Source organism: Aquarana catesbeiana, linkage group LG01, assembly GCF_042186555.1.
Source record: "Aquarana catesbeiana isolate 2022-GZ linkage group LG01, ASM4218655v1, whole genome shotgun sequence".
NCBI classification, from domain to species: Eukaryota; Metazoa; Chordata; class Amphibia; order Anura; family Ranidae; genus Aquarana; species Aquarana catesbeiana.
This window is the reverse complement of record NC_133324.1, coordinates 577,773,932-577,786,705: the sequence shown is the minus strand read 5'-3', so window position 1 is coordinate 577,786,705 and position 12,774 is coordinate 577,773,932. Positions and strand designations below refer to the sequence as shown.

The window sequence follows — 12,774 nt, the reverse complement described above, 5'->3', positions numbered from 1 at the left end:
AACAGAGGCTAAGATGGAAACTTCCTTGACTGTAAGGAATAGTAGGGTTTAACTTCACTTTCATATGCTGAGGGTTAATCATAGACTGGACCATGCACAGGGAGGGGCACTGGGAGAAAGAGCCATCTCCTAGTAAAAACCAAGGCAGCTAATGAGCAAAAGAGTAAGGGAGTTAAGGGAGTTAAGCCATTTGTAAATGGAAATTAGTTTGGCTGGGCAGGTTGTACTAAAGTAAATCCATCGATCAACTTCAGTACTACCAGCTTGTCAGGTTTTTTTTGCCGATCACTGCCAGTGGCTATAGTAGCCAGCAGTGATCCTTGCATTCTGCCGGGGGAAGGCTTGAGCTCTATGGACCCCCAAAACATGTCAGCTGTCCAACCATTTGTATCTAGGATGTACCGCTATTGCATGCCGGCTGGAGCAGATCTGTTTGGCTTGTGATCTTTTGTACGCATGTGAGCATCAATTTGCCTATGTGGATTCAATAAAAATCATTTATGGTAATGCAGGAGGTGGTCGCGCCCTCCTGTGTTTTTATTTGCAATGTGTTCAGAGGACTTCCTGGTCGGAGGAAGGCTCCACCCTTGAAAAGCATTCTAGAAAAAAATTGGATGGAAGATTGCCCCTGCGTTTAATGCTAAAAGTGTTTTTGGACTGGTGAGGAAGGCAACCTGCGGCAGAGAACAAAACTCTGTGGGAGGGATTTCCCCAACAACACAGTCAGTGAATAGAGTAACTTTCTTTCCTTCAACCCATGGTTGAAGGAAAGAGAATTGCGTAATGTATGGCGTGCCTTACAAACACCCTGTTCTGGAAAAACATAATATAAAATCAAACATTTCCAAAATTTTGGGGACCTAGCCATTACAAATATGCCATCCTGCCGCACCCAAGGTTTAACTTTAAAACAAACATTTACATGTGTTTGCTGTTTAAATGAATGAGCTTTAATTATTTGTACTATTTTATAAGCAAAGTAAAATAAACTTTTATGAAAGCACATAAAATGTAATAAAAAGGACTACTAAAACAGCTTGTTATTTCTTTTCATCCATAAAATGAGTAAAAGCCAAGCCCATGCTAAACAGAATGCACAATGCAAAAAATAGGAAGTTGCATTATGTAAAGGCGACATGTGTGTGCAATATATGTTTCTAAAACAAAGCTTTCACCCTCATCAACAAACATGTTTCCAGGGAGCACATTATTTATTTATTTTCCTGGACTTTCAGAGTTGTTTCTACATTATTTTTGCTCTCAGAGTTCAAGCATGATTTAACATGTCACAACTCGTTAGCCTAACTGGGTTTGATTGTCTGACATACTTCCACTAAAACAGGGCAGCCGTCCTTTCAAGCATGCTGCTGCCCAGACAAATGAAGTGTCACAACAGTAAGAACTAGCTCTTGTATTGTGACAGCAGTAGCTTCCTCTGACAAAGTCGGCAGCAGGGAATTTAGACAATGCTTATACCAACAGATACATCTCGGGTCTTTGTAGACTGTGGCCACACACAAAGTACACACCGATCCCAGCTTAAAAAGGATCATTGATCAGTCATGTGAAAAGTATTGGGGTTTGGGAAAAGGGTATTAGTCAAATATTTGGTGAGACAAAGAGACAAAAGCCAGGCGGTTATACAGAAAAATATAAAGAATGGACAGTATAGCTTCTAGGATGAAGATAGACCGAGGGAGGTAATTAAAATAGACAGTTGGGGTGCAGACCCTTTGACCAGACCAGAGGCATAGGAACTGGAGAAGCACAGCTGTGATCAGGCCCTGCTCCAGGGAGGTCCAGGCCACAGCTGCCCCTCACTAAATGGAGAATGACTGTATCCTATTCCTACATGACAGAATTATACAATGTAATGGTGCTTACTATCTAATCCCTTAGTCTCATAAAACCTTATGCCTTCCTCTTATATGCATAAAATAAATAATGATGCAATCAACTAAACAAGATACATATGTAAAATATAACCTTTGTGCAAAAACTTACCTGTGTAACAGTTTCAAAAATATTAATGCAAGCCTCTTAACAGTGCAACATAAATCATAGTACAGTTTGTTAGACAAAAAACACAATAACAATATGCAATGCTTAGAATCTGCAAAAAAAATCTTTGCTACAGAGAAAACAACCTTTAGTATTAATAACCCCCTGAAGCCTTAAAACTTTTTTTTTTTGCTTTTGGATAGAGTAGAAGTGGATTAGAACACTTTTCAGTTTTTATTGCTGTCTGTGCCCCCGTTAAGGAGATTCTCCCTCTCGATTTGTTCTGTTTACCGTTATCATTGAAGATGAAAGTAAAAGAAAATCCTAAATTTTTGATTCTCCCCAGAAAAGTAATAGAGGGGAAATCTTCCAATGGGGACACTAGTTCTGGTGACCTGGGGGTCCCCAAGAAATTACCTTAAATTGCAGGGATCTCCTCTCACTTCCTGTTTGGCTATAGGACAGGAAGTGAAGGGAAATCTCAGCAAGGGGACACAGATGGCAAAAAAAAAAAAAAAAAAATCAGACGGAGGTTATAACCCTCCCTTACTCTATCCAAAATAAAAAAGTTTTGCCTATAGTTCTACTTTAAGTAATAGTAACCCCCCATTAGCCTTTAATAGTATCCTATTTTGTTCAAAAACTGCCCAAAGCAAATTCCTGAAATAATGTCACAGTTGAGTTCAGTTGCTGTCATGATCTAATTGACTGGGCAAGTTAAGCCTCCTACACAATCAGATTTTCGGACGACCAAACGTCTGTTTTTTGTGGCATGCTAGTCTCATGTGAAGAGGTTACTCACAATAGGAAAATGTTCATACTACAGAATACAACGTCAGAAGTCACGTAATGTGTTGAATAGTTTTGTATGTATTCTTTTGTTTTTGAGCATGCGTAGTCTTGCTCTTACGATTTTTTTTTGTACTAAAACCGTACTGATGAAGCGACAAAAATATTATAGTCTGCACATCCAGCTTTTGTCTGACGAAAAAGTGAAATCGGCTGTCGAAAGCACCGTACTAATGATCCAAAATTCGGCAGACAGCTCGTCGTACAAATTTTTCCATCCGATTTTCGTATCTTGCATATGGGTCTTTAGCTCAGTCTCTGCAGTCACACTTAGCAACTGTTGCAAGTGAATGTGGTCTCTGAAATCACTCTAGGCATCCATTGATGGTGATTTATTTGTGCAAAACCCACATAACAGTGTCAGGTTTGGTTTAAAGTGTTACTAAACCCACAAAGGTAAAATCCATCTGTATTTGTAGTAAGGCGTGCCTGTTATACTCAGCGTGGAACCTAAGTATTTAATCCTCTGTATTGTGTAGAAAGACTGTTTGGGGACTCTATCTCCTGATAGAACAGACCCTTGGGGCAAGTTGGTGGTATTGCTAGAGAATTTTTTTTTCTTGGGAGAGTGCATGTGATCAGCATAGGACCAATCAGCACTGTCCAGACAGAGGGTCAGGGGTCCTGCAGTCTCAAAGGACAGTCAAAGGAGAATGAAAACTCCTCTTACAAGCTTTAACCAGACACTGATAGAAGTCAAAAGACTGCTCTAACTGCTGATGGAAAAGGGTATTTAGCAGTTTATATTTACTAAAAGTATTGCATTTCCATGTTCTGTGTACTGTGGGAGACCAGATATCATGCATGCAGGGTCATGGGTTTAGTAACACTTTACAGTGAATAGGAATCCACTTTCTTAGAAAGACTCAACAGTGCAAAAGCAACCTTGCTCGATTATATTTAATTTGTGGAACTTCTATGGATTCCCATGTGCCTTCACTCCTTTAGATCTCTCACTATTCAGAATCAAATTCCAGGGGAAAAAAAAGTAGATGGCAAGATATGTAAATCTATTGCTCTTGAGAAAGGGCAGAAGTGACCAAACGCGTTGGCAAGAACTAGTGATGCACAGTATTATCAAAATGATAAAATAAACTGTTGTAGGTGTAGAATGCAGCACCCACTAAAACCCTCCTTTCTTGGCCAAATCCTGGACTGTCTAAACATTTTTTTGTAGAGTCGTAGCTTGCAGCTAAGCCCTGCTAATCCCTGCATACATTTCTATCAGCCCATCGCTGTGATAGACTGACCAATAGGAATGTATAGGATTCAGATAGGGTGTCTCGCTTGTTGCTTGGTGAATTGCCCAATAGATGGCTATGACAGGGGGGCTTAGGAAGCTGCTGCATGAATGTGTGGGTGTACATTTTTTGCTTCGTGATTTTGATGTATTGGAAGGCAACAGCAGACATCATGTGATCACATTTTCAATATGCTTGTGTAATTTTAGCAGGCAGTCAACCACTCTACCAATTGGAATTGTTGCTGGGGAAAAGAGAAGATATGAGCCATTGTTTTGTGCGCTAGAGTTGAGTACATAATAAACGAGATATGATCATTTGATCTAGATTCTTTTGCAGTCTTCATTTGTAGTCGCTCAAAACTAAAGAATACTCCAGTACTTAGCACACAGAAAGCACTGCAGCTCCCTGTCTTGTTTATCAGCGGGATGACAAGTACAATGCGTATTAATTTCATGGAATTCTGCTTCATGACATTCCTGGTCTGCAGCCAAGGAAAAGTCAGCAAAAGTGACTTTGAAGAGTGTACTTTGCAATTCACCCGATTTCACAGATTTTTAACTTTATTACCGGGTGCGTGTACTCTCATACAAAGAAGTCTTTTACATGTCAGAATTAAGGAAAAGTTGAAAGAGAATTATTCACACAAGCACAATGACTTAAAGTTACCAAGCCGTTAAAAGAAAAAAAAAAAACATGACTGGGAAAAACTATCCAAATACCATGTTAGATTATAAATCAATGTCCTGCATAAAATAAAGGGGCATTTTATTTGATGGATTACCTATCCATCATAGATGAATAAGGGATATAGGTCAATGTATTATTGCTTTAAAAGGGTATGAATGTTTTTTCAAATATTTTAATTACCAGTGCCTATACACTGCATAAATTTAAATAATCATAATATTGTGTGTTCATTTAGGTCTTGAGTTATAGAGAGCACACATAGACAGTGACCTAGACCATGCAAAATTGCATTCTACTGCCACCTGTTTCTTTTAAATGCCTGCAAGACCATCTCAATAACTCTTTAGCAGTTCATTTACATAAAGAACGTGTTTAATATAAATATCATTATTATTATACAGGATTTTTATAGCACCAATTGTACATTATATGCAAATGTACTAAATTAGGAGCTACAAAGAGCCACAATGCACTAACCAATCATATGTACAGTAGATATCACCTTTCCTTATAGCTATCTTATACAATTGCTTGTTGTCTGTTGTTTTACAGAAGGACCAATGTTGATTCTGCTAATGATTGGGGAGCTAAATTTCCTTGTCTAATATTGTATTTACCTACAGTAACCTTCGATGCCAGTGGCAGCTGGTGCTCTATGTTTGGGGGGGGGGCACACAAAACACCCCCCACCATCCCTGGTCAGTCGATCGGTCAGTTAGTCAGCTTTTAGCTCATAAATTGACAAGCACTGTTGTAGGGATTAGATCCCCTATCCCCAGTGTGCAGCCATCCTTCCATTCCATTCTGTCCACTACAAATACAAGGTATACATGTTAGTAAAGAGGGATGTCACTAAAGTCCGTGGTGTAATACGGCTGTCCTTACTGTATCTATTGTGCTCTGCACACTCTCTGCTCACTCCTCTACACCCGACAGCCAGCCTTGCCACTCAGAGGGCACCGTGTGATCCCCGTCACATCCACAGTCCACACACACAGAAAGGCGGGTGAGTGAAGGGCTGTTGGCACTCCGTGTCCCGGCTGTGCACACACTCTGCTTGTTCCTCTACACCCGGCATCATCCCCCCTGCCCAGCTAATACAGTTGCTTCTCCTCTCAGCCAATAGGGTATCAGGAGGACCCCCTTCCTGATTGGCCAGGAGGAAAAGCAGGAAGACAATAGCAAATATTAATTTGCTATTATCCACAACTGGATAGGCTCAGGGTGCAGTGCTCTGCGCCCAGAGCCCACCCCTTTTTGAAGCCAATTAGAGCCTTAGGCTCTAATCATGTGCTTCAAAGAAAAAAAAAACCCAATGGAATCTATGTGTCCGGCGCCCTGCGTGTAGTTAAGGGGGCCGGATGCATGGATAGAGGGGGCGGTGCCCCTGCGCCCCTTATGTACAGGTCGCCAGTGCTAGATGCCCAGGACAAATTTAGCAGTGTCAGCATGAGCTGGTTAACTTTAAAATAACTCTAATTCACATACCTAAATATTTTGAAGATATTTATTTGGTGCATTGTTTTAGAAAGACATTGCTTTCTAATACCCTTTTTTATTTGCTGGCAGATGAACAAAAATGTTTAAACATTTTCTTTCCAAGTTTTGTGCAATAATTGCATCTGACAATTACAGTATTAAAAAAAAACATTACCACCTTTAGGCTGCAGTGGCATCTGTGCCTTACCTGCTGGCTGAAGCTTGTTTCTGAATTTGGATCACTCTTGACTGGTTTCTGATGGGCAAAGGGGATTAGAGATGTTTATGACATCTGGGCACGATACCCCCTAGCTGGTTGGTGGCTTTTGATAGACCAGTGTTTATTAAAGTATCCCCTGCAAAGGGCATAGTGCTGAGGAGTGTTTATATAAAGGTGATGGGTAGGAAATCATTAAAGTGGTATTAAGCCCCAAAACAAAAATGTAATATTTTGCAGCTTACCTATCTTTAGGTGTGGTGGCCTCATTAGTTTTATTTTTTTAAACTTTTTTTCCTTATCTTCACCTGGTGGTCTAGCCATTAACACACTTCTGGTGTCTGCATTCTGGATAAAATAGTTAATCATGCAGAAACAATACTAGAACAATTGGACTTTATTGGCAACAAGGAGTCACATACCACTGTTTAAAATCAAGAAAATATTTATTAACCATAGATCAAAAGCAATAAAAGGGTATACGTTAAATTTAAATTGTTACACCTTCAATACATATGAAGGGAAACTCCCCTATGCATAGTGAAGTGGAACAATGTATATACCAAAACAAACATTCACAAGAAGTCAGTTATATGCATTATGGGAGGAGTCCACTTTCCTCTTCCTTGACATGTTTTGTGGAATACTGCTTCCTCAGGATGATGAAAGAACGATAACAAATATTCTAAATATATGTAGCACCCCCTAGCTAGGTGTGTTAGTGTGCATAGTTAGTTGTAATTAGTTGAAAAATTTGGCCGTGACTCAGCAAGCAGCATCCCAGGTAACTCCCCCTGTTCTCTGGAATCTTGGAGAACCTTCCAGGAGTAGAGGGTGGAGTATAGGAGGAGCTGCTTGGAGAATTAATGAGGGCCCCAGCCAATCTTCAGCAAAATGGGCTGGCAGGGGGCAGGCACTTCATAAATACTCATGGGTCATGCCAGCAGGGGAGTCAGGTGGGAGATGGAAAAGGAGTGCTGAGGAGGCTGTCGGTGGCCCCTGAGGGTGCCCCTAGTCTGGGGGGGTGATCTCAGGCCTGGGGCTTGGGTGCTGGAGGGACCCTCTACAACACATGGACGAATTCCTTCCTGGAGGCACGGGAGCAAGAAGAGGACAGCAGGAGCAGGTCAGCATGTCCAGATGTTCTCTAGAGGAGTCAGCCAGGTGGGCAGGTCAGTGGAAGCCTGGCAGGACTGTGGTGTCAATCTGGGAGGACTGAGGAGAAGTAGCCAGGAGGGCTAGTGAAAGGGACAGCTGCAGCCAGGCAGACTGACAGTGCCTGAAGAGGTGGTGCTGGGATCAGTAGCCACAGGGATGTAAGCTGGACACTGACGTTTGCTACACATTTAAAGGGGCCTCAGGTTCCTGCCTATAATAGGCTGTTGCTCAAAGATCTGACTGAGTGCTGTGTCAGAATCATTTTTTATCAGTGTGTCAGTAGAGTTCTGCAAACAAGTGTGCTGTAGGAAGCAGGGGAGTGTATATAGACTGTATATATGAAAGGTTGTCCCTGAAGTCTGTTTTAAGTCAAGTGGGCATCCTAAAATAACCCTACGACCCATCTAAGGTTTATCCCCTCAATAAAATACACAAAGTGCTGGACCATTTTCTGACTCTGGGAGACTTTAAAGATTCGGTGTGCCTGGCTGTTCAGTGTGGAGGATCCCATTTCACCTGCAGCTCTTTAAGGGGTGCGCTACACATATAAAAGCATTGATATTAGCCAAATAATAAACCAGACATAACAGCAATAGTATATCCAAATACATAAATAATAATGCTGACACAGTCTGACTCACTAAAAATTCCAAGTAGTAGTAAAACAAACACCTTTGGACAGCAGTATAATCAGTCTGGGAAGAGAGTAGCATTCAGCTTAGCAGATTAGATGGACTTGACTAACAATTTAAAGCTGAACTAAAGCTAACACTTTATAAGCAGTTAAAGCAACAGTTTTGTTCCTTTTAGGATAAAGGTTTTACATAAATAAATAAAAGCTGATCATTGTAAGCCCCCCTGTCAGTGTTAAATTATTTGTCTCAAAGCTTTAATGCTGCGTACACACAGCCAGACTTCCCGACAGAAAAAGTCCGATGGGAGCTTTTGGTCGGACATTCCGACCGTGTGTATGCCCCATCGGACTTTTTCTGTCTGCATTTCCGATGGACTCAGATATAGAACATGTTCTAAATCTTTCCGTCGGAAATGCCGACGGAGTTTAGCCTGCTGGCAAGTCCGCTCGTGTGTACGTGGCAAAACTGCTACTTTTTCTAGACGGCTTGGTCTGTTAAAGTAAGTTGAAAAAAACAGACTTACTGGCCCAATCACCAGGTGAAAATTAAAGAAAGAATATTCAACATTCCCCTGTATATGGCGTTGGCAAGCTGGGACAGTTTTATCATCAGGTGCAGTGGGCTTGTGCCTATAAGCAAGCAGTAGAGGCATGAAACAACTTTTTACCTGTATAGATACAGTGGAACCTTGATTAACGATAATGTGGTTAACAAGCGTTTTGAAAGACGAGCAACTTTTTTTTTTTAATTCTGACTCGGTTTGCGAGTGTTTTCTCACAAAACGAGCAGAATTCAAGCTAATGGGGTGTGCAATACCGCATTTGGCCAGAGGTACAGGGGCGCCGGAGACACTCGGAACGGTTCGGAGCCGTTCTGAGCTGTTCGGAAATACTCGGAATAACTCGGAAATACTCGGAAATACTCCATTCCTGAGTGTTTCCGAGCTTTTCTGAGGCTTTCCGAGTTCAGCCGAGTTGTCCCTGAGTATTTCCGAGGCTCTACGGCGCCCCCCACCTCTGGCCACATGTGGTATTGCATGTTATAGAAGTCAATGCTGAACGAATTATCTTTGTTTTCTTTGACTTCTATGGGGAAACTCGCTTTGATATGCGAGTGCTTTGAATTATAAACATTCTCCTGGAATGGATTATGCTTGTAATCCAAGGTTCCACTGTATTAACCATATCAACCATATGTTTTTCCATCCTCAGTAAATATGCAACCCTCTAATATAAGCTTAGTAACACAAGCTATACAAAGGGCAGCGAAAAAAGAAATTGTTCTTCAAGCAAAACTCTAGTAAATAAAAAGGAAAATTTAATAGCCCAGTCTGATAGCTAGCATCATTCAACCCATTTCCTCTAAGCCAACTTCATCTTGGACCCACCCTAATCTGTTACTGGACAGGAGGAGCAGCACACAGTGATGAGCTCATCTCTCTGTCACCTGCTTTCTCTTCCTATCAGCATGCTTTCTTGTTAGCATATGAACTGATTGGCTCTTTGTACTGCTTCTTCCTCTCGCTCCCTAGTTATACTACATAGGGTCTGCAAGAGGCTGATATCAGGTCAAATTCAGCTGCTTGCACTGCTTCCATTAAAAAACACATTTAATGATATATTAATTACAAATCTGCATTCATTTGTTATTCTATATCTGCCTAGAGATCAGCTTTAACCTCCTGCCAACTGCATAACACATATATACAGCGGCATTAAAAGTGGGCTTTAATGCCCAGTTGCTGCACTTCCACGGCGACCTGTGGTTGTATGCTGAGAGCTCAGAGACTTTTGATCCGGAGCCAGCAGGACAGGCTCTTGATCATGTGAGAGCCAATCACAGCAGTCGCATGATACAGAAGGCAAGCTCACTAAAAGGAATTAAGGCATAGACAGTTTGAATCTCGGCCGGTTAGGTAGGAACAGAGAGAAAAGAACCCGCTGCTCCAGGTGAGTAAAGTGAGTCCGAATGGAACCTGACTAGGAGTGCCAGCCCCGGCCCGCCTCTGTGGAAATCCTGAGATAAGAAGAAATAGCTGCACATTCAGGGGTTCCAATGCCTTTATTCACCATTTATTATCACCAAAATAACACTAGGGACACTAGCATACAGTCACATAGACACGTTTCACTCATACATCTTGTGCTTTATCATTACAATGACTATTCAGTGATTCAACAAAGGCATTGGAACCTCTGGATGTACAGCCATTTCTTCTTATCTCAGTAGGAACAGGACAAGATTTGAACTACGTATGTGCAGGCTTAATGTACCAAGTTGATCGATCAATCAAGTTGGGTACAACCAGCCTGTCAGATTTTACCCCCCCCACACACACACTTCCCCGCCAGGAGAAGACAATGTCTCGGCAGGAGGGATTCTCCTGTCAGCACTGTCTGTGTTAGTGGGGAATTGTTTGAATTTGTTTCCTGCAACCCGTGGTTACAGGAAAGAAATTCTTACCGTCTATGACCTTCCTAAGGAAATGATCTTTACAGAGGAGTGTTGTCCGTAACACTACAAGTTGTGCATCCAGGCTTCAGTAATAGAAGTCCAGCCCTTTTGGAGGATGTAGTGATTTCAAAACCCCAGTATTCCAATATAATTGCATGTTAAGCAAGCATTTTTTTATTTCACAGATCAAGTAATTCTGATCCTTTTGCTTAATGTTAAATACAGGAGAGAGTGGGCACCAAAACATAAAATAACATTTTAATTCTCCCTAGAAACATAAAGCCGCTTCATGGTGTGCTAAAAGTTACATTTAATCTGCAGTGAAAACTGTGTAGGCAATGCTGGAGTGCAGCATTATAAGCCCAAAAGTGAAAGGTAACATCTTCCGTATGTATTTATATATGCAGTCTCTAAAAATCTTGCAGCCAGCATGTTTCTAGGCTTTTTAAAGTTCAATATTTTGTCAAACATTTTTCCAACATTCTTCACATTTTCAGCAGACGCTTGTCAAGAATATGAGGAAGAGCACTTAGCATCTTCATAGAAAAATGACAGTTTAATGTCAAACTGCTTTTATCGGCAGTCAGAAGATTAGACGAGTGGGTGACAGAACCATAGCTTACAGCTCACTTGTAGACTTTTAAATGTTTATAAAGTATATTTTTGTTTAAAAAAGGAGTTTTCCATAGTATCCCATATTTTTACTACTACTACTACTACTACTGCTAATACTGTATACAGTATTGTAATAATAATATAATAAAATAGTAATAATAATAACATCAACAACAATACTACTGCTGCCACAACTATGTCTAAAAAAAAGTATTGTTGTTGATGTTATTATTATTACTATTTTTATTATATTATTATTACAATTTACAGGATCTATAGTCTAAACACTCCTATACTGTTGATCCTACCACTGCGCCATAATAAATTAATAAAATAAATGACTGACTATCTAGCTGCCACTTTAAAGAAACAGTGTATAATAACAAATCTACCACAACATTTATACATACGGTAAATAGTGGCACTATAACAAGTTAATACAAAACGTGCATGATCCATAGTGATAATAAATTACCACCCAGTGAATAATAAGTGAATAAGATCCAAAATAAAGTCCTAAATAATAAAAGCACATAAATGTGTTCAATTGAAGAGTCTGTGATGAATCAATGATGTTGCTTAAAATCTCCACACCACACCACGTGAAAAGCATGCAACCAACTCCCCATAGGGTATAAACTCACCAACAATAATTACCTCACATTCTCGGCAAAACAAGCAATGTTTAATGGTGACTCACAGATCTCCCATGTATATGAAACAAAGGAAAAACTCCAATAGTGCAAAAACATTTATCAAAAATGTATTACAATAAAATAAAGATCTGCAAATATTGCACTCACATTTAGCACAGTTAGTAATCGCATATAAGACTCAGTAATGAGCTTGCATATCATGGTCGCAGCGGACCCAGCAAATGATAGACAGCGTCTCACATGACTGGTGTTTACTCCACCGGAACGTCACTTCCGGTACTGCGTGTTGCATCACTTCCAGTTGCCGTACAGCCACATCCCGACGCATTTTGCCATTACGACTTTGTCCAGGGATTCTTAATATTATTATTATTGTCAGCCTAAACAATTTATCAAGTACATACCTTCCTTCATTCCTAAATTATCTATATAGTCGACTTTCTTATCTAATCTAATACTGATGTTTTTTTAAGACTCACCACAACATTGAGAGCCAACCCAGTTTCTCCAAAATTAGGACTCACTGCTGGAGATTTCATGTGCATTACCCCTTGTTGTTAAGATTTGGTATTGCTGCTCACACAGTCAGACTTACTGATTGTTAGTTTATTATGTTTAGTATAGACCAGAGCCTATTTCCTACAGTGGGAGAAGAGATCCATCCTTGCAGTCACATCTACTACATGGTGAGATCTAAGGAAATATCTAAATCATAAAAAAAATGTTGAATTCTCACAGTCCTTGCTATCTAAATTGTTAACCACTTCAGCTCCGGAAGA

The 12,774-nt window shown here is 40.4% G+C and overlaps 1 protein-coding gene across 3 annotated transcripts in view; it reads left to right on the top strand.

The window, feature by feature from the left end:
- The window catches only part of EPHA5 (EPH receptor A5), a 539,960-nt gene that overhangs the window by 171,840 nt on the left and 355,346 nt on the right, over nt 1–12,774 (top strand). The window lies entirely within an intron of this gene.